The sequence below is a fragment of the Lissotriton vulgaris genome, chromosome 4_1 (genome assembly GCF_964263255.1).
Source record: "Lissotriton vulgaris chromosome 4_1, aLisVul1.2, whole genome shotgun sequence".
NCBI classification, from domain to species: domain Eukaryota; kingdom Metazoa; phylum Chordata; class Amphibia; order Caudata; family Salamandridae; genus Lissotriton; species Lissotriton vulgaris.
In genome coordinates, this window is record NC_141691.1 from 2,101,282,777 (window position 1) to 2,101,309,494 (window position 26,718).

The window sequence follows — 26,718 nt, forward strand, 5'->3', positions numbered from 1 at the left end:
TGTCGGGAAAGGCTGCAGCTACCTGTGAACGACAAGATTGTAGTGCAGACATCAAGGAGGCAAGGTAATCTGTCAGCATATTACAATCAACATCGGTAATTTTTCGAGGCAAAGGCGTCCCCCACATATTCGGCGGCCTACCAAAGACCACCTCGTACGGGGATAGCCCTGTTCTGGAATGTGCGATCATTCTCATGTAAAAGAGCGCAACTGGTAGAGCTACTATCCAGTCGACGCCTTTCTCTCTACAGATTTTGGCAAGACAAATTTTCAGAGTCTGATTATGACGCTCCACGAGACCTGCTGCCTCGGGATGTCGGACACAGTGGAATTTCTACTGATAGCCTAGCAGGAGTGTAACTTGTTTCACAAGCTCGGATGAGAATGGCTGACCGTTATCTGAGTACACAATACGGGGCAAACCATACCGTGGGAAAAATTCACGTACCAGCTGCTTGGCAGTGGTCGGAGCAGTGTAATCTGGGACTGGATATGCTTCTGTCCAACGGGAAAGTGCACATACAATTACGAGGACATATTTGAATCCTCGACAACGTTCCATCTGGATATAATCCATCTGGAGGACTTCAAAAGGGTGATCGGGAGGATGAAATCCACCTTGCTCTACAGGAATGCTTTTACCTGGGTTGAACTGACAACAAATCATGCAAGTACGCACTTTCTGTTTGGCTGCTGCTCGTAAATGTTTATTGAACCAAAGGTTTTGAATACTGTCTAGCATAGCTTTTTCTCCTAGATGCGCTGGACTATGTACTGTGTTAATGATAACTTGAACCATAGAGTCGGGGAGAAACCATGTAGATTTTCCCTTCGTCATCCATCCCTGATCTGTTTGGATCCCTCCTAGTTCAGTCCATTTCTTGATTTCATCTAGTGTAGCATGTGTCTGTATGTCAATTACATCTAAGGCGGGATCCCTAACTGTCATGCAGTGTGTCGGTGTCGGAACTATTGTCTTTGTCAGGTCAGTTGCGTGAGTCTGATTCTGAGCTGTCTGCTTGGCTGTTCGGTCTGCCAGGTCGTTACCCTGGGAAATGATATCGGTGACTTTTGTATGTGCCTTACACTTCATGATAGATATGGCTGTAGGCAGATGTATTGCATCCAACAGAGCTTGAATGAGGGGACCGTGTTGAATGTTGGCACCGTGAGAAGTCAAATAACCTCTCTCTCGCCAGAGGAATCCGAAGTCGTGTACGACTCCGAATGCATAACGTGAATCTGTGTATATGTTAACTCTCTTATTTTTGGCTTGAATACAGGCTTGTGTCAGAGCGATGAGCTCTGCTGCTTGAGCTGACAGGGTGTCAATACAATTTGTTTCTATAACTTCGGTGTCCGTCGTGACTGCGTAGGCGGCCACTAACTCTCCGGTACTTGTTCTCATACATGAACCATCCACATAAAGTGTCAGGTCTGGGTCTGGTAATGGAGTGTCTGTCAAGTCTTGTCTGGGTTTTGTCGTAATAGTAATGATTTCAATACAATCATGTGCCAATGGGTCTGTTCCACTTAATGGCAAAAGTGTAGCAGGATTCAATGTGTTACAGCGTCTGATTTCTATGTGTGGCTGAAACAATGTCAATTCATAACCTGTCAGTCATGCTATAGTCAAGTGCTGGGTCTGTGTTCGGTTTAAAAGAACTTCCACGGAATGTGGAACTTGCACTGTCAATTGATGTCCTAACACTATGGAATCACTTTGTCTGATTGCTAGAGCTGTCGCTGCTACTGATTTCAAGCACGCAGGCAGAGCCTGGGCTACTGGATCTAATGTACTAGAAAAGTAAGCACACGGTTTGTGTGAACCTGCTTGTTCCTGAGTGAGCACTGACAAAGCAGTACCTTCACGTTCTGTGACAAAAAGTGTAAAAGGCTTGCTGGAACATGGTGTTGCTAAAACAGGTGCTTGGCATAAGGCTTTCTTTAAGTCTTCAAAAGCTTGTGTATGTTCCTGAGTCCAAGGGAGGACAGTCAATGTCGCTGCCTCCTGGGTTGTCAACTGTATGAGTGGCTTTGCTAGAAATGCGTACTGGGGAATCCATTGTCTGCAGTAAGAAGTGAGGCCTATGAAGGCCCGCACCTCCTTTTGTGTTTTCGGTGGTGACATGTTTACAATTAACTGGATGCGATCAGGTGTGAGCTGTCTCCCCCCTTTGGACAGCAAGTGCCCAAGGTACACAACTTGCTGAACACAGAATTGCAGCTTCGGAGGGGACACCTTGTGCCCCTTGTCGGCCAGAAAATGCAAAACCGTCAGTGATGCTCGTTCACATTCAGGTTCGCTTCGGGCGGTGATCAGCAGATCATCGACATACTGAAGCAGGGCAGTGAATACTGTCAAGTTGTCTTTTCAGTGCTTGGCTATAGATGCTGGGGCTTTCTGTGAATCCTTGAGGTGCGCGTGCAAATTTGAAGCTTCGTCCATTTAAACAGAATCCGAACAAATATTGGCTTTCCGGATCGATTGGGACACTAAAGAAGGCGTTCTTGAGGTCAATTACAGTAAAGAACGTTGCTTCTGAATCAATAGCTATCAATAATGAGGAGATATCTGGAACCACGGGATACTGTGGTACAATGCATTTATTCAATTCGCGCAAATCAATAACTAATCGATAAACTGGAGGTGCATTGGGATCGGTGCGTTTAAGAATTGGAATGATAGGGGAATTACATACATTGGAGTCGGTTTCCACAACCACTCCTTGTGCAATGAGCTCGTCAATGATTTGCAGTAAAGCCACTACAGCATCTGGGGGTAACTTGTATTGTCGAATTCGTGGTAATACCACTCCTGGCTTGAGTGTGACTTGGTATGGTGTAATGTGCATACAACCTACATCAGTGGGGCCTTGTGCCCATAAATGTGCAGGGACATTCTGTAACCGGTGATCCATATCTCTCAACACATAGTGACCCTTAAAGTCACGTAAAAACAGTCTTACTCCTTCCGGAGAACAACAAATAACAGCTCCTAGAGCTTTCAGTGTCTTAATACCTAACAAGTTTTCTGGACATGATTTTGTAAGCAATAAATCGGTAGTACGTGTCGATGGACCAACTGCAGGGGGAAGCGGTTGCGATACTTCATTTATAATAGGCTTTCCTGAAAATCCAAGGGAAACATTCTGTGAGCCTGAGAGGGGTGCCCCTGGAACCTCGTCGTGACTTATAGTTGTCCTGCTTGCCCCTGTATCAATTAAAAACTTTCTGTCTTTCCCTAATATGTGACTATGTACATAAGGACCCTCTTGATCTACAGGAACCTCAATAAGAGGCAAGCCAACCTCCCTCTCTAGGCTGTTTCATGTGTATCGTTGATAATCGGGATAATCATTTTGTGCATACTGGTACATCTGTTGTGTCGTGTTTTGTGTTGCGGCAATGGGCTGTGGCTGTGGTACTGCTACGGTCTGTACCGTCTGTTGTGAAGCATGCATAGGCTGTATATTCTGGGGTATTTGTTGTTGGATCTGATCTTGTCTAGGTGGACGCGGTCTCTCTTTGGTTTTACCCGTAGAGATATTGTGTTTCAAAACTGCACAACAGTTTATATAATGACCTGGCTGTTTAGAATAGTTGCATGTCCCTTTAACAGGAGCCGCTGAATTACTGGACTGGGTCATACCCTTTTTATGACCGTCAGCTGGAACTGACTGAGCAAGTAGCATTTTCATTTTCGTGTCTTTCATACGTCTTTGTTCATGTTCTTGTTCTTCTCTAATTCTATTCTGGTGGTACTGTAACATTTGTAACATTTGTGAAGGGGTATTAGCTTGCCATGTGCTCTCGACTTTCAGTACTCTGTTCTTAACCTGGGGCAGGGAATTCTCGACTAATTTCGTTACAAAAAGGTGTGGATATGAGTCGCTACTTGCTTTCAGGCCACTATTAATACCAAAACATTTCTCAAATCGGGAATAAAAATCACTAGTGTCTTCATCGGGTTTCTGTTTGCAGGCTGAGATTGCACCCCAATCTTCCTTTTTCGTTGCTAATAAACGTGGAAATACTTGTACTAACAATCCTGGTAATGCTTTAGTTTTGTCCCCAAGCCCTAGGCCTGGAGTTCGAGTGTTTTCTTCGTTTTCTAATGCAGCCCAATCAATCTTTTGCTCTCCCACCTCCCATTCTTTTTCTTTGAGTTTCTCGTAAATACCGGCAGGTAACAAAACTTTTAATATTTTCATAATGTCAGGATATGTATAATCACCCATGAGTAACATGTCTTTTATTTCACGGTGAAAACCTGCTGGATCTTTGTCATGGCTGGGCACTAATTTCTTCATTTCCAATAGTTCTATTTTAGTTATGGGCGTGTACACCAACACGCGTCTAAAAGTATTATCATCATTCCTAACTGGGTGCACTTCTCGTAAAGGATTCTGTCTGTCTATGTAATACGATTTTCTTTCTATGGATGGAGCTGGAGCAAACTGTGGACACAGGAAGGCACTATATCTGTGCCGATGTTCTAGAATTACTTTAATTAAATCGGTACCTAGGCCTCTCCATTTCTTCATGAGTAGTTCTATTAATATATCAGGTAGGGGACCAGGATCAGAGTGTTGGCTTTTATACAATATAAGGAGGTGTTGTATCATATACATACCAGCTAAACGCTGTTCGTCTGGGGAAAGATTCAAAAACGTTTGCGCTAACGCGTAATCACTAAATTTATCAGAACTGTCAGCCCATTGTACTGCTGACCTAGCTAATTCTTGTTCATCCATAGAATCGAGTACATGGTACCCCATTCGTTCTTGAAGTATTTTATCGGTAGCCTGAAATAAATGTTCAGGGGTCTTCGGATTTGACATGGCAGCTTGAAAAAGTCTCTTACTTTCTGGACGTACCGGACGTATTGAATTATTAAAGGGTCTTCCCTTACCTACATATGCTATCATTTCTCTAGCTGGTAATTGCAATGTTTCTGTTGTCGTTTCTGGTTGTTCCTCCTCCTCTGAGGATTCAATCTTGTCTGAATCTACTTCTCTTTCGGGCTGTCTTCTTTCATGTATTTGTTCTACTGCTTTTCAGATCCTTCGGTACATGTTGTCTATACTATTCTGTTTATCATCTTTTCCGTCTGCTATATTCTGACCCCATTTGTTAAGTGCTTTCATTTCTTCCTGGTCTACACCAGGCCTATCTCGGTCTCTTATCAAGCAGTTTATAAAAAAACGTAATATCATCCTTTGAGTGTCAACTTTCTGGTATGCCATGGCCTCGCCGATACTTTCAGGACCTTCCCCCGTTTGAACAAAGCGATATATTCTGTCTAGATGTTCAGTCATTCCTGGTAGTAACATTAAATAGTTTGCAACTCGTCGTAGACGTACTGATGCTAGCATCATTCTGTCGTCTTTACCGGGTACTGAATCATATCTACAGTCTGTAAGAGGCTTTTTAAGTATGTCGTAACTCGCTGATTGAGGTGTACGTTGTTGTGCTAAATCCCTATAAGTCAATCGATGTGCTGGTGGTGGCGTTTGAAAACCTCCTGTCGCACCTCCTGAGGTGCCAGGTAAGAAAGGGTTTAGTGGGTTATAGCCGGGAAGAATAGGTGCAGGAAGGAGTGGAGGAACAGGCGGAGGATGTGGAGCGGGAGGAGGAGTTTGATGTTGCAGAAGTGGTTGTTGATCTCGGGGTGGAGTGCCGTCAACGGGTGGTGTGCGGGCTCGTGGATTTGTATATGCGGGAGCTACGTCGTCCATATAGGAAGAAAGGAAAATGTCTTCTGCGGTTTTATGGCGTACTTTAGTCGGGAGCAATGGAGGTGGCAGATCTTTCGGTACTTCCGGGGTGGCCTTAGGTAAACCCGCGGCCAAGAGAGGATACATACCATTCGCAAGAGTATTTCGCTGTCTGTCTACTTGTTCTGCTTTTACTCGAATACCTTCCTCAACTAATACATTTTCTCGGGCTTTGTCTGAATCCTCTCTACTTTTCTCTGCTTTTCTGAGTGCTTTCTCTGTGCGTCTATGCGATTCTTTACGCCATAATTCAATGGCATCTTTCTGTGACTGTCTGGCTTTCTTTTTCCATAATGCTTCTTCTACTCTCATGATGCAATCTGCATCCCATGTCCCCGTAGCGGGCCATTTCTGATTATCTTCTAATTCCTTGGTGTAATCCACCCACAAGTCAAGGTATAATACGGCATCTAGGCCGTGCTTTTGGTACATAAAATATCCAGGAGTGTCCCTGGGTGGAATGGGAACAGCTTCCTCGAGTTTCCCTTTTCCAGTTCTTATCTGTCTTAATTTGGAGAATAACGGCATTTTTGAACCTTGCTACTTGATACTTACTCGAACTTGAACACAGTTAATACAATAAACACAGTAATGAAGATCGAACAATCACTCATACCACGACATTTAAAAACACATTAAAACATTTTAAAACGAACAACAATGATTAGAATAAAACTAGCTAACTGCATACTGGATATACTGCTAAACAGTACAGATACACCGCTAAAACAGTTCAGACCGGATATACTGCTAAACAGTACAGATACACCGCTAAAACAGTGCAGACCGGGTCTGTGTACCCAAACCCGTCTTGACCGGCACAAATTAATGCGCTCGTCTAGATGCGTCCCCAGCAACGGTACTCAGCGGGAAGCACGGAACGGAAGGCCTCGGAAACTCTGGACTGGACTGGACCGGACTGGACTCGACTCGTGACGTAGGTACTTCGGAACTTCGGAACCTGGTGGGCCTCTGAATACCTCGGACCCTGCTCTCTCAGCTGGGCTCTGGTCGGGATCCTCCGCACTCCTCACCGCCTCGTCTGGGTGTCGATCGCAGCCTCAGTCACCTCCGTTGGCCTGAGGGAGATACAGGAAATCCTGCGGGTACGCGTTAGTGTCCGTCACGGCTGTGACAGGGGACCGGGCCTGCAACGCACCGCCGGCGCGTAAAGTGGGGGAGGGGACCCTGTTCGGGTGCCAATTATGTGGTAAATTTAAATTACCTATACTTAATTTATGCGGTAAAGTTCAATAAGAATAACTCAGAAAAAATAAGAGGCAGAATCCGTGGTATCTGAGGTTTTAAAAGGGGTTTTATTCCTTAAAAAGGAATTGGTTCGAACCAGGGATTATATTCCATCACCACGAAGGTTCAGGAAGGGAATCACAATACTTTATTGACAGATTATCATATATATAGTCAATGCATTACAGTAGTAATAGATGCAGAAGGCGTAACAGCTGAGAGGAGAGATAAGAACACACATACGTAATGAAAAAGGCGTTACAGAAGGCGTGCATAAGGGCGTGTACTAGAAACGTCATATAGAGGGGACTTGACATTTAGCCTTACATGAGGAGACAGAAGTCTGGGGTGTCAAAACAACCTAATCCCAAATCATTTCTAATATCTTGTGTTTAAGGAACTGTATTATCTGGAAGGAAAGGTCTCTCGGGCAGAGGCTATTCTATACTGGCTGCTAGTGCGTGCATATGCGTCTACGTGTCTATGTGAGATGTGAGGGGGGCATGGGCCTATCATGGTAACAGGAGCAATGAATTGCTTGCATGGAGACAGTGAGGCCGGGCCCTTTGCTCTGCAGCTGGGAAGGATGTTTACCTAAACTACTAGACAGGAATGTATTTTCGAGGAGCGGAGCAGATAACTTGAAGGTAAAATACAGTCTTGGCAGGCAAGCAGGCCGAGCCAGGCACCGCTAGCCGCGCAGGAAGTAAGACAAAGGTCATGGATACAGATGCAGGTCCAGGCTGTAGCATTCAGAAGCAGAAGGCAGGAAAAAAGCTCGATGGCAGAAATCAGGGCCTAACTCGCCAGAGCCGAAAAACGTGAAAGGTGCACCATATAAAGACGGTGGCAAGGCATACTTAGGAACGGAATATTCGACCCATTCATGGTGGATCTGAAAGAGGACATGTTAACGTTGGACGCAAATGTATTTGCGTCTTCATAGCTGGAAGTGGAGGGAACATACATGTACTTGAAGCACGTACATGGAGCCGTTGGGGTCTAAGATAGGGGACACAATTGATCATAAAAATTCATATTTCCTCACCTCGGACAACATTACGGGGTGTGAGGTACTTGCCTTCTCCCTCTCCCTATCACCTCAGCAGTCATGCATAGGACTGTTGGTCTATAGGCCCCCTGGCCCTATGGGCACTCTTTTTGAAGACCTCCACTCCGTGATCTCCTCACTATGCCTCAGGTCCAACCACTGTTTGCTCCTTGGCGATTTTAACATTCATATGGACAAGGTGGATGACCCCGACAGCATTAAGCTTAATGATATCATCTCATCCATACCTTCAGTCCCCCACACATTGTAAAGGGCATACATTAGATCAACTTTTTTCTACCGTTCCAGTAGTTCTGACTGCCCTTGCTCCTGTCCTGTGGTCTGACCACTTTTTAGCATAATTTGAGATCCCTCTCATAAAAAAGAGCGCTGATAGCGGACAATGGCGCGAAGCGCTTCCCTCGAGAGCCTTCCACCGAGTCTCTCCAGCTATGCTGTCAAAGGCATTAGAGACCTACCCTTGCATGTTATCAGGCTCACTGGAAATGGACCTCAATCATCTCCAGGGTTGGCTGACCCAACGTTTTGCCAACCTAGCCCCCCTACCCCCTAGGACACTATCGGTGAAATCCTCTGCCCCCTAGTTTTCCTCGGCTCTTGCAGACAAACGTCGGCAATGCAAAAAAGCAGAAATGATTTGGCGTAAACATTATGACGCCAGCTCTAGGGAAACCTATAGGTCAATGATCAGAGACTATCACCACAACATCACCGCTAGTAAAAAGTCCTATCTGGCTAGCAGAATAGATGAGGCCTCTAACTCCTGCAAAGAAATTTTCAGGATTGTCAAGGATTTTATCCCCCCTCCCTGGACCAATCCCAAAATCTCGCACTCCGAGTCCTGGATATCCGAACTCACCGATTTTTTTGCCAACAAAATTAGGACTATCCAGACTTCCTTTGGTACCTCCAATGCGAGCAACACTCCCCTTCTTTGGTCTCTGGATCCTTCTCCGACCGCGTCAGGGCCTTTCCTATGGAACTTTCCTACACTGTCCCTCCAGTCCTCTTTGGACATCCTCTCCAAACTTTAATCGGGTTCTCCTCTCGAACCGTGCCCTGCTAAAATCCTTGCGCAACTGGCCCCTACCCTCAATCACCTCATCAAACCGATCCTTAACCTCTCGCTCAGCTCAGGTGAAGTTCCTCAGCCTTGGAAACAGGCACTCATTTTTTCCTGTACTCAAGAAAGCCAACCTGAACCCTGATTCCTATGCCAACTACAGACCCATCTCCCTTCTGCCTGCTTTTGCGAAAGTGGTTGAGGAACACGTCCACACTACCCTGTCCCACTTTCTAGAGACGAACGATATACTACACAAATCTCAGTCTGTTTTTCGCTCTAACTTGAGCACCAAAACTGCTCTGCTCGAGGTCACCGAAGCGATCAAAGCAACCTTGGATAGGGGAGGAAAAGTTATGCTGATGATGCTTGACCTCTCTGCAGCCTTCGACACCGTCCCCCATGACTGCCTCCTAGCTAGACTCTGGGAGGTGGGTCTTAGGGGGACGGTGTTCAGTTGGTTTAGGTCTTTCCTCTCCAATCGACAGCAAACTATCTGGGCTCCACCTTTTTCCGCCGCGTTGCCGCCTCTGGAGGTCGGAGTCCCACAGGGCTCGATTTTGAGCCCCTCGCTTTTCAACATTTACATGACCCCTCTGGCGGCACTCGCGGAGGGTTTTGGGGCCCAGATCGTGTCGTATGCTGACAACACGCAACTCCTGTTCACCTGCGACAAGGGCCATGACTTTGACGGGACTTTTATTCGGGGCTGCCTTGGGGCTGTGTTTGACTGGTTCAGTCGTCACAGCCTCAAGTGCAACTCCGAAAAATCGGAAGTGCTTTTCTTCGGCTGTCCCGCAGACCCCAGATGGAAAGAGTGGTGGCCTGCCGCCATGTTCCCTCCTGACAGTGATTCGGGGGCTGCGAAAAACCTGGGTATTCAGGTCGACAACTGCCTCTCTTTTAGGGGCCAGGCGTCGGGCCTGGCTGGCAGATGCTTTGCGATCCTGAAGATGCTGAGGAAGTTCCTGACGCTTCTATACGTCGAGAACAGAAAGACCACGGTGCAGGCCCTGATTGGCTCACGCCTTGACTACGCCAACGTTCTGTACCTAGGTCTGCCGGAATAACTCTTATCGCGTTTCCAGGTTGTGCAGAACTCTGCGGCCCAAGCCATCTTTGGCCTCACTAGGAGAGCCAGGGCCACTGAGCTCCTCAGAACTCTTCATTGGCTGCCCATAAAGAAGCGGATCGCTTTCAAGGCCCTGACTGTCGCTTTTAAAGCCCTTCATGGTATAGGCGCCCGCTATCTCCAGAAATGGATTACTTTCTATCTCCCTTCTAGATCCCTACGCTCCTTGACTCAGGCCAGGGCAGTCACTCCCAGGATCTATTGTGCCCACTGTGGGGGGCGCTCTTTCAAACATCTTGCTCCACTGCTGTGGAACGATTTTCCTCTTTCGCTCAGATCCAGCTCCAATCTGCTGGCATTCAGGAAAGATCTGAAAACCTTGCTGTTCATGCAATAACTCCATCCCTTCCATGCTACGCTCTTTTCGCTCGTCCCGTTTTTCTCCCACTCTAGACCTGTGAGGCTCTGACAGCGCCGGGACACTCCTTGGAGTAGCCGTGCACTATAGAAGCACCCCATTTAACATAACATAACATAACCTGTGAAGTGTTTAAGTCATTATTAATTTATGAGTTCAGTCCGTGTTAGTGTGCACATTTGTTGTGGGTGGCTCATCAGTAAGAAGGGATATCGATTGCTCAGAGAGAGCTTGTCTAGTATAACATAATCAGAAGGACTCGCATCCCTTTCGGCACACGGGGCTTGAGGAATGACTACTGTGCACTTCTGCGGCTGGGGACATTTTACTTTTCCTTCTGCTTTCTGAAATAGGTAAGGGATATTCCCATACCCTATGGCAGTGGAACCGGTGGAGCTTGAGGGACAAGGGGACCTGATGTGGATGGTATCATTAGTGGGGAGGTAGGAATTAGTGCAGGTGGAAGTAGCAACTCTTCACAGTCAGCAACAATATTCTCAATATGGCCAAGGACTTCCTCTCCTGTCCCCCATCAGACCCAGTCCCCTGTACCAGTTTCAGGGTCAATGTTTTAGAATTTTTCCTAATAGCACCTCCCAGCCCAATCTCAGTCACATTCCTTTTCCCCATGACACAGTTAAACAATCAGACCTCAACAATAGTTATATATTCATTTAGAATATGGCCTCCGTAGGGTTCCTGGGTCCTTACCTTGGATGGTTCTTTGGTCCCCCAGGACTTCTAAGATTTCTGGGTCAACATCCGACTTCAGTCGCTAGACGCATACCATTATCTTGTATCATGTATATGGTTTGGTCTCCCCACTGGGAGCCCACTGTATTCTAGTGCTACTTACCTGTCGTATTATCAAAGTATTTAGTGTATTGTAATTATAACTCTGGGTTGGAGAAATTGCATTGAGTTAGTAAGTGTCTGTAATAAATAACAATTTTTTTAATAACTACCCTGTGTGGTTATTTTTCATTTAATCTACACTGTAAGATTAGATTCTCGTGAAAAAAGCTGCTTTACACTCCTCCTAGACTAAGGCTGAAGGCTGGTCTCCACAGCTATCTCTTATAGAGCTTTCAAAGGTTGTCTAAGCCCCTGAAAGCACTTTAAGGGTTGCCTGGATTGGTGCAGGGTGCTACAGTTGAATAAGGGTGCACCATATACCAAGCCGGCCTCCCACACTTCTGAAAAAGCAAGGCTTTCAGTCTGCTGGAGTGTCAAATCGCAGAAAGGAAACATTCAATGAAGGCCAAAGCCTAGCCTACTTAACAGTGTGGGTCGGTGGAAACAATACTTGCATACAGCAAGTAACCCTAGAACTTACTGTGACTAGATATACAATGCCTGGTGCCGTCCCATAGCAGCCTTGATCATTCAGCATCAAATATCTTCCATTCAAAAGCAGCTTGAACACTAATCACAGCAGCTGGGGAGCCCTTAAAGTGACATGATAAGATTGCAACTGAAGCATTACAAGTTCAGTGAAGCAACTATCCTTGCAAACTAGAGACCCACTTAAAGCCGTTTCACAGTCTGGACTGTGAGAAAAACTTCAGTGCCTCAGTTCCTGCATCTATATATGTACGGTAGTTCCCAGAACTCCTGTATGAACCCCTCACCCAATGCTTCATATCTTCCTACCTGATGGCATCGGAGAAAGTATTGAAATTGGAAAGTCGCGACTGGCAGTGTAATATAGCCAAGGATTAAAATTCTGTGGAAGGTAACTCAGCCGCGGTAAAATGTTATTGGCCCAATTTCTAAATTTCCAAAAAGGTATATTTTGCAACTTTTTGTGCTATAACCCTCTGTCTTTCCGTCAGATTGTATGCGGAAAACAGATTTGTGCTATTGATATATTACCAAGGCACCTGGTCAGAATGCAGAGATTGAAGAATCCAGTTTAACAATATAATGGAGCTCAATTGAGACTTTCCATGTTGTAAAATAGACAGATCTTGTTCCATTATATCAATTGCAGAAGACACAATGTTGCCCAGTGAATACATTCTGGATGAGAGTCTGGTCCTGCCATTGTCGACCAAAGCCTGTTCTAGGTTAACCCTATCTATTTCATGTAACCTCTCAGCAGCTTCCTGTTGGGAGATTTTCCATATTTCATTGTAAATAGCGTAAATGAAGCACCTATGACGTGGCTTCTAGGAACCTAACAGAAAATCCCTAAGATTCATGTCGCCTGATAGAAGGCACAAATGTTGTTTCACCTGGGACAACGTCAAGGTTTTTAGTCACTTTAGGTATAACTTCCCGACACTGTACGATGTCACCACCCGAGTGCTCTGACTGTACATATTGTGGGTTAGGCTTATGAATACTAAACCCTTTGTTGGTACCCCTGAAGCTTAACTGACACCTATTCATGTATATTGGCCAAACCAGCCATCCCTTCCAATTGGGGTCAGATGAATGGTACAAACCATCATGAAGCAGGGCATCTAGTGTATCCTCACTGTGTTCTGAATAATTTTGCAATCCCTCAAATTGTATAAGTGAGGGAGAGAAAGATTTGTTCAAGTCCTTAATCCTGGCTAACCCAAGACAGGAAGCTTGTTGCAGTTTTGTTCAGGAATGTTATACTCTAAATTAGGCCTTGTTCCCCTGAACCTGCCAATCTTTTGTCCCCTAGACAGATTTTATGTCTATAGTGTCCCTCCAGTAGTCAAAGCCCCGTAAATACAGCTGAGAAAGTAAAGAAGCTGAGTACATCAGCTTGCTGTTTGTCAGCATATTTTTCTTCGCAGATATTGGTGCAAGCCTGTAGTAAAGAGGCAGGGTCTAAAGTGTTGAACCCAGAAAAATATTCAAACGTCTGTGCAAATGTAGGTGAACTACCTTTTGGTGGTGTAGGGAAATGTTCCGATTGAAGATAAGTGAAACAATGTTGTGAGATGCCAGCTTTGTGCAAAAAATGGTGACCATTATGTTGGTAACAGAATGTGTCATCAAAGTTAGATGTACCATCATACAAAACATTACTTGAAAATGCAGCAGATTTTTCTAAATCAATCAGCATAGTATTTACAGTTTCAAGGTCCCAATCATCAGATAAAATTCTGGAGGTGATGATATCTCTTAAAGGAATTTTAAACAAGTGTGGTATTTTCAAAGGTTCAGTCGGACAATATACTTCATATGAAACTCTGTTCCTAACTATTCCATCAGGAACTGGAAGTGCTGTAATGTTTATTAAGGACAGGTCTCTCTGTTCACGGTGTGATGACGCATGAGGTTTCTGGACCAACTTCACATTCTGTACTGCGGAGCATTCTGGGAGGTAATGTCCATTTAGGAGTATACCAATCCAAAGGACTAGGAACAGAAGACCAATTGCAATCCAGAGCTGTAGCCAGGAAAAACAAGGTAAGTCTTTTTCAGCCAAAGGTAGAAATCACAAATTCGTTGTTTGTAGGAAACAGGCGGTAACACTGGTTCACTTGGATCTAATGAGAAGTCGCCAAAATTGATGGAGTAGCCAGACAGAGTTAGATCTATGTTTGTGTAGAACCGGCAGATGTCTCCGTTTGATACATATTCACAAAGATGTTGGTGTTAGGCCGAATTGAGATCTGTGTGTTATTTGTAGATTGACGATGTTCAATGTCAATAGGTACAGGTTCCATCCCATGGTTGACAACACCTTTGTTTTGTAGAGTAGAATCCTCAAACGTAACTAATCTTTCTGTCTGAACTTCCTGTATGGTAGTGGGAGGAGATTGACAGCTACCCAGGAGCCCACGCAACCTACTTTTCAGTATTGGCCACAGTGTGGTTTGATCAAATTAATTGAGATGAATCTCTTTTCTTTCTTGCTGGCAAGAGGTGGGATAAGTACTGTTCTTCTTTCTTCGACAGCCAGGAGAGGTACAGGCCCAATTCTTTTTTGTCCACAATCTTTTCTCTGACCAGGTCCCCTATCTTTGGGACCCAGGCCAGTCTTGCCGGTTCAGCTTCCACTTCTCCAGGGGAGGTGCGTTTTACTTGGACGTTGCTATGTAATCATTGGAAATCATTGAGTGCCTTTAAAACAGCCAAACAATTGTTGATGTCAAATGTTTTTAATCACTCTGCTGCCACAATCAACATTGTGTACCCGCATTCTAGTTCCAAACAGGACTTTGTGCAAAATACATCTTCCTAGGGAACCTCTTGGCATGTTACTGTTAAAAATGGGGGTCTCTAGCTGGCAAAGGTATATAGCTTTGTCCAAATGAGGACCCTTCTTCCTAGTCAGGATAAGGGAGTTACCCTTACAAAATAACCCCTGCTCACCCCCTTGGTAGCTTGGCATGAGCAATCAGGCTTATTTCAGAGGCAGTGTGTAAAGCATTTGCACATAACCAGTAATACAGTGAAAACACTACAAAAGGACACCACACCAGTTTAGAAAAATATCCAATATTTTTATATATCTATACCAAGAACAAAACAATAAAGATCCAACATAAAGCACTTAGAAATATATACTTTGCAAGATAACCTTAAAATTACAAAAATACTTCAAAAACACAGCTCCCACGAGTTGGTAGCTCTGCCATGGGTATTGCGATGCTGAAAACAACAGAGTCTAGCAGTTCCTGCAGATAACAGTACCTTTCTTGTTTCAGCTAGCACATTGGTGCAGGGTGCAGTGCCCTCTCGATGCAGTGCAGGCAGCGGCTCAGTGACGATCATCCAGATGGCGTTGGTGAGACCAAGGCTTATGGTGAAGGGTGAGGCAGTGCTTGATATGGTGCTGGCAGGTTGCAGTGCAAGAAACAGAGCTGGTTAGCAGGAGCTGGTGTTGGTCAGCCTGGACTGCTGTGTGGGATGAGGTGGTGCGTCATGAAACTTACAAGCGGTACCCCGAGCCACGTTACGGTCAAGGGTGTCAAAGTCTGCAGCAGCTACAGCATCGGTGAGAGCAGGATGTCGAAGTGAAGTGAGGCTGTGCGGAGTGTGGTGCCCACATTTCACGGTGCAAGCAGCGGCTTGGTGGCGGTGGTGTCAGCCGTCGTCATGGTGAGACCAGGGTTGTGGTGCGAGATGCAGGTAGTGCCTTCTGCAGCATCAGTTACTTTTCCTTTCTCCGTGGCAGCTGAAACAGCGGTTCCAGAAGTGGTTGGTGAAGCCTTTTCAGTCCATGAGCCTCCGGAACAGGAGGCAAGCTCTACTTCAGGGCCTTGGAGATACTCAGAACAAGTAAAGAAAATTCAGTCCAGTCCTTTCACTGCCCAAGGCAAAAGCAGCAACTGCAGGCCAACCCAACAAAGCAACAACACAGAAAAGGGACAGTACTTCTCATGGCAGCTCTTCCAGGCAGGTTCCTTGATGCTAGTGAGTTCTAAAGTTCTGGGATTTGGGCCCCCGTATTTATACTAATTTCTCTTTGTTTTCTCAGGCAGAGAGTGTCTGTGCTGGTTCACTGAGAGAATTTCGATGCAACAAATATCGATGTTCTAAATATGTAAAATGAAAAATATCGACTACAAAAATATTGACTTCAATACCTTCACTGGTAAGAACAAAAATATTGAATACAAAATATCAAAGTTAAACATATAGATTTAAAAAATATTGATTTAAAAATATAAATACAATAAAATAATATATGTTAAATATATAAAAAACTAATGTTATCTTTAACAAAAATAATTAAATTTAAAATGTATTTTAACTAAATATAAAAAATAAACTTAATTAAAAACAATACAAACACACAAACATAATAATGTATGTATATACATATACTTACTTTAAAATAATATATTACCTATTAACTTTATTTAGTTTTTAAACATTAAAATTATATTAAAATAAAATATATACATAAATCAATAATTTAAAATTAAAAAAATTAAAATAACCATTTTATAATTAATTCAAATTTTAACTATTAAAAATAAATATACATTTTGCAATACAATAAATATAACATTAGGGAAAATGTTGGATACCGGAATAATTAAACTTACTATTCCAATTCCCGTGAGTGCAACTGTAGGGAAAATGTTGGATAGCAGAGGGGTAAAAATTACTATTCCCACTCTAGTGAGTGCAACACTATGGAAAGTAGTGGAAAGCAGAGGGGTAAAAATTACTATTGCGACTTCAGTGAATGCAACAGTAGGGAAAGTATTGGATAGTAAAGGGGTAAAAATTAATATTCCTACTCCAGTGTGTACAACAGTAGGGAAATTATTGGATAGTGGAGAAAAAAAGAATGATACTAACATTTAAATATTTGAAAACAATTAAATAATCTTAAAAATAAGTAAAGACATTTTTGAAAATATCTAATTAAATATATTAAACATTAACATTAAATATATTATTTACATATAACAATAAAGTGCACATTTGATCTAAAAAAATAATAAATACATGTATAAACAATATTTATTTTAAAAAGCAAATAACAAACAATACTTTTTAAAACATAAATGTATTTCTTGTATTTCCTACCAATAAAACACGTTTTTATTTACATTAATTTCCATAAATAATAATGAATTCAAAAAATGTTATTAATAAAAAATGAATAAACATTCGCTTAATTCCAATTCTTTAACACTACAATATGCACAACACACAGCAAACTACTTAATTAAATTAAATGAATTAACAACTAATTATTAATTCATCAATTAAACATAAATTACTTCCCACCCTTCCCACCATTTAAACCTATAAACACCACAACACAAACCTAAAACTAATTACACAATTAACATAAGTTTTTGCAAAATAATTAATTAAAATTAACTAACAACTAATTAATAAATAATTAATAATAAATCAATTTACACATTTAACACTATAACATTCCAATTCAACAAATATTGATAAAGAAGAATTATTCAATACATTTATTAGAACTAAAATACTTCCCATCCTATTCCCCTATATACCCATAGTCTGCTACAGAACGCAAAATTCAAATAAAAAATAATGATAAACTACTAAAAATAATCAATACATTTTATATAATTAAATTACTTCCCACCCACTTCCCCTATAAACCCACAACCTGCTACGGAACTAAGGGGCTGATTATGATGGCAGGCGGACTAGGTGTAGCATTGTGTGGGACCGCCCGCCGGACATGCAGCGGTCCCACCACTGCGATTAGGATGCGCCTGCCACATTGCAGGTAGTGCTGCTGGATGCAGCACTGCAGGCAATGTGAAAAGTTAGTCCACAGCATTTCCCCGCACTACGTGGGAGGCATTACGCGGTCCTTGCCACCTGGTGCATGGAAATGAGGGAGGTACCATGGGCACACCCAGTGCAGCAACAACCCCCACTCAAGGGGTGCCCACAACGGGCACCCAAACCCAATCCTCTCCAGCCTTTGAAAGGCTTTCCTAAATCCACATCCTGATCTGGTGGATGGTGCCTGCTCGGTGACCCTGAACCATCCGCCAGGCAATCGGTGCAATTGCCTTTGGCGGCAGATGAACTTTGCATCCTCCGCGGTACCCACCGCCCTCCTAATTTGGAGGTGGGTAATATGCTTGATAATAGTGGAAGGACCGCCGGCCCGGCAGGGGCGGTCCTTCCGCCATTATAATGACCCCCTAAAAACCCAAAATTCTAACAAAAAAAATTAATAACTACTACAATTTTAACACATATAATAAAAATACAAACACTTTTTATACAAAAAATGCATCCATCGCACACATAAAAAAGATATACTTAAATACATACCATTGATAAAAAAATTATATTTTTAACATCTATATTTTTGCAATTGGTATTAAACCCTTTGCTATTGTTTAAATCAATATTACTTACCTGAAATCAATATTCTTGTCCACAAGAATGTGTCTATCGATATTCTTGACCCACTATATTTTTGACACAATATTTGTGCAATTCAATATTTTTGACTCAATATTCTGTCTCTGCACCATCCGTGCTTATTCCAAACCAGTTCTGTCCTCTCTGGTCCAGCTTCCTGGCAGGAGGTGGAGAGAGCATTGTTCAAGGCAGACCAGGCCCATTAAGGTGCAAGAAAATCTCCTCCCACTAACCTAAATGCAGCCAAGGTCTTTTCAGCTCAGTCCTCACTCATCCAGACTCTCTTGAGCCAATACACATCCACAGCCTCTGTCACTCCAAAGTCAGACAGTCAATTCACAAACTCAGCAGTGGAACACAGGAGGACTAAGCAAGAAAATACCTACTTTCTAAAAGTGGTATTTTCAAACACAGACCATGAAAATCATCTTTACTAAAATATGCATGTTTACATTCTGAGTCCAGGGTCAGTAAACCAGTAAACTTGCTTGGTAACAGTCTCTAAAGTTGGTACCGGAGTCACAACAATTATGCGTTTCCCCTGAGTCGGTGCTCTTTCTCTCACTACAGCAGTCTGTACTGCAGTCAGAATATTATCAGTGGATGCAAAGCGCAGGTCAGGGTTTGCATACATATGTTATTTGTATGCAATGGGTACAGTTTTGCCTTAATTAATATTTAGGTGAGTGTACCCTGATTGACCCACAACTACACTGATCACCAAATTTGTGGTATTTACATATATGTAAATGTTTGAAAGCTATCATATCAGCTTCTGTCGAACAGGGAATTTCTATGTGTTCCAGTGTCCAATGTTGAACTGAAAAATCAGGTTTAATTAAGTTGTAGTAAGGTTTAACCCTTTCTGCCTAATCCAAAATGCATGTTCTACCAAAATTTAGGAATCCTAAAATTGATTGTAAACTTTTCAAGTCTTTGGTGGCTGGAGCAGCTTTAATCTTTCTATAAAATTAGCTGCCAGGCTTTTCTGTTCACTTGAGAGCTCATATCCCCCCATAAAGGACATTGAGGTGGCAATTTTTTATTTTTTGAAAATAAATATGTAGCTTACTGAGGCAAACCCCAAAATGATGTTGTTCACCCAGTTCAAGTGTTCCAGTAATTCATTGTCTATCAGATAATTATCATCTACATAGGACAATGCACCCTCATAACCGTTTCAAGGCAACTCTGATGATCTTGCGGAGAACTACCTGGGGCTAATCTTTTACTCTTGGGCTGTCTACAGAATTGGAGTTGAGAGCCAAGGGCTAAGAATATCTGCTTCCAGGTGCTATATTCTAGCAGAAAAATCATTTGAGATATCTAGTAATGTTTTGTATTTCTTTCAGACAATGTTTTTCATTAATGCGGCACTGTGAGCATTTTGCACTGCACGTGTTTTTGTGCATGTGTTCAAATGCCTGTAGTCTAGAACTAGACGGTATGAATTGTCGGGTTTCATTACGGGAAACAAAGGATTATTAGTTGAAGAGGTGCAGTTTTCAATAACAACTTGGTATTCAAGATCATCTAAGATCTCCTTCACTTGTTTCTTTGTGCCATGTTTTATTTTGTACTTTTCAAGTAGTTTTTAATGGGATTTCATGGTGAGGTGACTCAGCATCCTGCCCTACATGATTGGGGTAAAGTGTGGGAGCTAGGTCTAACCCCCACTCTTATGAGTATGAGTGTTTAAGTGACTCTGGAACGAGGTCGGAGAAAGCTGGATATATCTATCTCAGGAAGCCAATCTCTTTCAACCTAGGGAATATCATAACTGTATATCAAGTTCTGCCAAAACAGGCCTTTCACTTTTCTTGGAGCGTAATTTTGTATAAGCGATGTGGGACCCTTACTCTTGTATCAGGTGTCTCCGCCATGATGTGTTTATTCAATGCTGCTGTCACCAGAAATTCTGTCAGGTTCTGGTGAGCTTTTGTTACTGTTGCTGCACTGTCTAGCTTTGTCAGAGTTCAGTCCCAGTTCAATAGTTAAGTCCTCAATAGCCTGGGCATTTCTCATTTTAAGGACAGCTACCTTCTTCTTTTTAAATTGAGGTTTAGGTTTTGGTTTATCTTCTTGTTTGATAATGGAGTCTGAAGTGCGTTGTGTTTCTCTGGTCTTCGCTCACTCTTCTGATCTGCGTTCTGACTGTCCTTCCCTCGCTGAGTTTTTAGAAGAATCCTGAAAGGAACACGAGGAATGTGTCTCAGTATCCTGATACCTGTCAGGTTTTTTAATGTTATTATGGTTCCTAATGTAGTATTTCCTATCGGAGGGCTCTTGCTGAGTAGACCCACCATGTGATATTGATATACTCTGCTCATTCTTTGATTGTTTGTTATCCCATTTATTTTTAGAAAAATCAGTGCTTGCTTTGACTTATCCTTTTTAGGATTACCCAATAATTGAGGTTTTACAGGTCTAGTACCTTAGGTTCTGGAATAAATGGCAGCGCAGACTGTACCCCACATGGTACAATCCTCTATTGGGAGAGCTATCCCCATTGGCATGCAGATTGTCAGTATTCTGTGTTTTTCTTGTGGGCCTGTATGTGGAAAAACTGCCTCAGTCTGTGCTATTTTCTGTGCTATCCAGAATGGCATTTGCTAATTTACTGTGGGCATTCCTCCCATTATCACGTTCAGCATTTGTGGGATTATTTTTGTTGCCGCCCTTTGTAATTGGCCTGCTTGAGCGACATACTGCATAACAAACTGCGTAAGATTTCTGTAAAGTTTTATTATCTCTTTTTGAGGTGGACGTAAGTCTGCTGCTGGTAAAGTACCTATCTCTGGATGCGGTGTGTGAGCAGCTAGAACTGTCCAAATTGCTCTGTCTCTACTGAGAGGTTGAGTCTCACTTTTTCTGTGGTATGTAGGAGGGCACCTTTAAACCAATTTATATGCTCTTGGTAACTTAACTCGACTTCTATTTCCTCGTATGGAGAGTATTAACCTGGTATTTCATACAGAGTATATGAAAGAAATGTATCTGTGCGAGCATCTGCAAGTGGGACTTTGACCCAAAAATAGAACACCGCTGTCCTGTATGCTCCTTGTGCCTCATTCACAAAGGTGAAAGTCCAACCTAAAGCTAGGACTCCAAAATCTGTTAACTTTAAAGTAAGTGCATTTCTGCAGTTTTCTGAAATGTTTAAAGCACCTTCCTGCTCTCCTTAATCTGCTGCATTCACATTTTCTGGCGCTACGGCACCATCGTGAACTGAAAATTTTAAAGTAATTGGTAAAAGATGTAGGTTTTGCACAGTGTGGGGTACTATAATCCCTAAAGCTTGAACAAACCTACAGACAATACATAGGAAACACCTACTCAGCTGCAGTGGATTTTCCCTTTCCACTACAGCTGTCTCTGGTTAAACATGAGTAGGGGTCTCTGAGAAAGCACGGCTGAACAACTCAGATTTGACCATTAAATAAGAACCAAACCAATGTTGGCGGTATCATGTAGTGTAGTTCCTACAAATCTGCAGGATCTGTGCATTGATTAGACAACATAAACTAAGGGATTTTTGTCTAGACTGATTTCTGACACCCCCACAGGATATGTCGGCCTATATACCAGCTAGCTCACAGTGCCACTATTCGCCCATGACCCTTACTAAGAAGTGAATAGGTTCTGGCAACCACTGATATGACAACTCTTGAGCCCCTGAGGGATCGTGGAAACAGTGCAGTACTTTTCGCTCAGTTACTCGTGCTCACTTCGTCTAAGAGAAATGCACAGTGTAAGCGATAGGATTTTTTCAATAAGCATTTATTGAACCAGTGTAATTCTAGTTTAAAATTTGTGTGCTCCAACAACCATTAGATAGAAACCGATAAATTTGATTTGTGCATGCCCTAGGCAGGGGATTAAGATATGATACTAAGAATCCTCATGACAATAAATAAGGGTACTTTTTGAAGAAAACCACACAATATTTATTTGGCAAATAACTAGGTAAAAGTTCAGCACAAGAGCCGTTATGTAGAGCAAGGTAGGAGGAATGTAGGTAAAAAGTCATACAGCTACCAAGGCCTATTTTGGGGTACATTGGCTCATATCAATGTGATAGTTTTTGCCTTGTCAACGTTTTTTATTTTAATTTTAAAGATTCTGCCCAGTGTATTTTCTGATGCTGTAGAGGCCTGCCAATAGTGATAGACAAAGCCAATAAGTCCCATAGGCGAGACCTATTCGCTTTGCCTGTGCTTGCTTTGTTGTGTGTCGATTTAGATACCGTATATAGGTTTCCTGATTTATAACCTTATATAGGCACTATTCGCATTGCCCATATTTAGGCATAGAAATCCTACCCTTATTTAGGCATTATTCATTCTAATGAGAGAGCGCCATGTTATCTTAAATTTTTGTAGGGGTGCATCATAATCACGAGCAGTCAGCACCTGCATATTTAGAGGACATACTAATGTGCGCTTTTAGAAATGTAACAGTAGGCTGGGAATCAGTGCAATATGTAAGAGTGTATTCATAATGCTTGCAGACTAATGTAGCGCTTTAACAGAAGTGTGATGCTTTACATAACGTAGAAATGCATTTAAAAGTGTAAAGGCCTGGGACAATAGAAGCCAGTAGAGGCCTAACTGTGATTTCTTTAGTTAGCTTTTGTTAAATTCATGGAATAACGTCTGCTGAGAAGGGTGCTGTTCTCAGAGAATATTGAAATGTAACTTTGAATGTGTACAAGATTGCTTCTCACGCATTTCAACTGCAGGTGCAAGGCCACGGAGCTTATTAGGTAGAATGATCCATTGTTTAGAAGTTAGGCCGGTAGGAGTGAGGACGAGTAGATGCCAGAGGAATGTACATCTGTAACATTAGACGGGGAAGGTGCCTGGGATCCAAGGACACCTCAACGGATGCTGGTTGGAGATGTGCCCTGGTGGAACAATCTGAAAACCGACACCTGTCAGAGGGGTGTGCCTTGGGGTGTACCTATGATTTTGGGAGTTTTGTATTAGGGACAGTACCCGAGGATGTAGAGCAGATTTTGGTCAGGAGAATGCCAGATCAGGATGTAGGCAGTCTTAGATAGAGTTTGGGAACTCAGGTCAGAGTGAGGTGTAGTAAGGAGCATCTTAGAACGAGCTCTGTAGTTTGGACTACTTACCCATGGAAGTGAGTGTACATCTTAGGAGGTCTTCACTGCTGACACCTTTACTCCTGTCTGAAGGGAACGTTAAGTAAGGATGTCACCTAAGAGTTAGAGTAGGGACAGACTAACCATTTCCTTTTCTTTATGTAAATGCAGTCCAAGCTTCAAGCAGGGACTCTACTTGGATGCCTAATGCTTCTTGAATTGACATTGCGTAGGATTATGTTTGTATTAGTGCCAGTCTGTTTTCCGAACCTCTTGCTGAGGTGTCTGAATATTCAGTTATTTTTGGCTTTGTATTAAATTTTTAAACTTCAGTTCATAGTTCGAAGTCAGTGGTTCTTTAAATTAGATACAATTGTTGATTCTTAAAGCTGTTTAAAGTTAGGAATTCTGAAACCTCCCCTCTACACTTCCTAGCAGACAAAAATGTCCAGATGACCTGTCCTGGGATTCTGAGGAATTGGTAAGGCAAAATCTAGATAAGAATCCCAGCTCCTTCAGTTGGTAGCAGAGTGGGATTGTTGTCTCTAGAGTGAGGGGAGTTCAAGATTATGATAAGAGTTTCCCAAGGCCCTGAGAAATTAGGTGATGATTGCCCAGTGGATTAGCGGCGGAAGACAGCATTTCATGGAAACTGATGGAGAGTGACGGTGCGGCGAAAGCATCAGTTCGTAGGATAGTGAGTATGAATAGGGTTTTATGTTGCTAGATTGCGGTGTTTGTGTTGTGTTGTAATGTGGAGTTGGAATGCCTGTTGTATGAAACTGCATCAGGCTGTGAGCGCGCGCTGCCCGGGAAAATCTTAGGCTCAAGGAGTAGCTTAAGTGGGTCGGGTGTAACGTACCCCCAAAGTAATTGTCGACCATTGTTAAGGGGATCGGGAGGTACCATCGATCGCCCGCTGGACTGAGATAGGGGGAATGGGTGTGTGAGTGTGTGAGTAACTGATGCTGGTCATGGTTTGAGGTGATAGTCCGGTCATTTCGTGGACAGACAGTTACCAGTTCGGTGACAATTACACAACTGTGGACATACCGAAGTGATTACTTGTGAGTAAGAATTGAATTGTAAAGTAGGGGAACTACTGCGAAGTGGAGGCGAGTTACGTTAGAAGGAGCCGCGCTGGGATAGGGCAGTTAGTGGGAAGCCACGTTGGCATTGGTGGATTGTCATCAGGAAGTAAAGAAGCGGAGAAGAGGATCCGCCCGAGGATTCTCCAGCTCATTACATGGCTACGAATGTAGGGTTGCATACTATATTGTGGCTTTGAAAATTGGGCCAAGATGACTGAAGGCAATGAAGAGTTGACCTTTCCCCATTATGGAACCTTTAGATTGAAGTGTTATATCAGTTGAAATCGATTATGGCTTCTTTGCGACCTTTGCCTTACCCCACACAATTTGAGTCATTACACGTGTGGATTAGAGCGGCACACAAGTGAAACAGGAACAGGAGACAGGAAAGAGTAAAACGGTCAGTCAGAGCATTTCAAGATGCAAGGTGGGATGCATTGGCAAAGAGGTGGAGAGTACAGACTATTGAGGGGGACAGGTTGTATCAGCTGTTGGTAAAGTCAGGGGACAGCCAGAAAAAGTATGTTGAAGAAGATGACAGTGATACAGATGACAGCTTGATAGAAAGAATGTTATCAGAGAGACAACCTCCATACAATCCAGAGTCAGAGGGAGAGAAACATCCCGATAGAAGGAGTCAGGGAACTGCAAGCTCCATCTTTTATTGAAGTAGTGGGAAAGCTCTCAACAGGGGAGATTCAGACTGCAGGAGGCATTAGTCCTCAGAGGATGCCGGATGCTCTTAAGGTACCAGTACCATTAGTCCCATAGTATCAGTGTACAATCCATAGCCGGTGAGAAATAGAACAATATCACAGATGGGAATGGAAAGGAGCATCAGCGATGTAAGGAACACTGCCATGGGTGGGTTGAGCCAAATGCCAAGTCCTGTGGATTCAAGTACTCCCTTGCCGGCTACTGCAGATTCGTAGAGGGGATTGACGGATCTGAGGGGGCCGAGACCAAAATCTTTTGGCGAATTGAGGCCGATTTGAGGACGTGGGAGATTGTTGAAGGGGCTCAGAGCGATAGGCCAAGAGAGGACTGGGATCAGGGGAGTGCGGAGAACAGGACAGCGTCTAGAAACACATCCAAAGTGAGTAGGTGTAGAGATCAGGACAGCGCTTGCAGAGAATCGAGTGGTGTATCTAGTAGAGGTACCCTATTGGCAGCATTGAAAGCGAACAGACTGGATGTGATGCGTTTAAAAGCAGAAGTGGACGAAATAGTGGAGGGAAATTTACCCTTAGAGAGAGTGGAACTCTATGAGCCAGACAAGTTGCTGTTTGTAGCAGAGGACGTAACTCGCAAAACTAGGTCGGCACATGATAAGTTGACTGAATTGGTGTACAAATATGGTGTGCAATTGTTGAGGACAAAAATGTTGCAGGGAAATCATAGGTTGCAATACACTGATCAAGACCTGGAAGAGAAGAGGGTGATTGGTTTAAAGACCCACATTAGAGAACTGATTATAGGGATACAGGCTTGGAGCAGACTCGACAAATGGGAGGAAAGGTAGTTGAAGAAAAAGAGTGTCAGAAGGAGTGTGGCAGAGGCACCTCCTCCAGGAGGGGGAATGGCAGGAATTGGGGCATACCCTTTACGGGAAGTCGCCAATGGAGGATACGTGCATGTGCCTTGGAGTCAAGGAGACTAGGCGGCATTCATGAATGATTTTCCAAAGTTGAGAGAGAACCCAGTTGAATGGTACAAGCAAGTTGAGAGGTTTGTTAAGATCTCTAAGGTGTTCTGGATTGATTTGAACACCTTGTTCGATATTGTGGTTCCATGAGATTTGTGGGTAGAATGTAAAGTTGCTATTGAATGGCCCACTTCTGAGCCGGACCAAGATGTTGCCACAAACGGTCCATCGCCTTTGGTTATGAAGAAATATGAGCAGGTCATTACATGGCTAAAGTCCAAGGTATCTCCACAGGACGTTGACTGGGTGAAGGTAGATCAGACGGTTCAGGAACCAAAAGAGACAGTGCATGAATATTACGAAAGACTGTTGAAAGTCTTAAGCAATACAGTGGGGTGGATGTAATG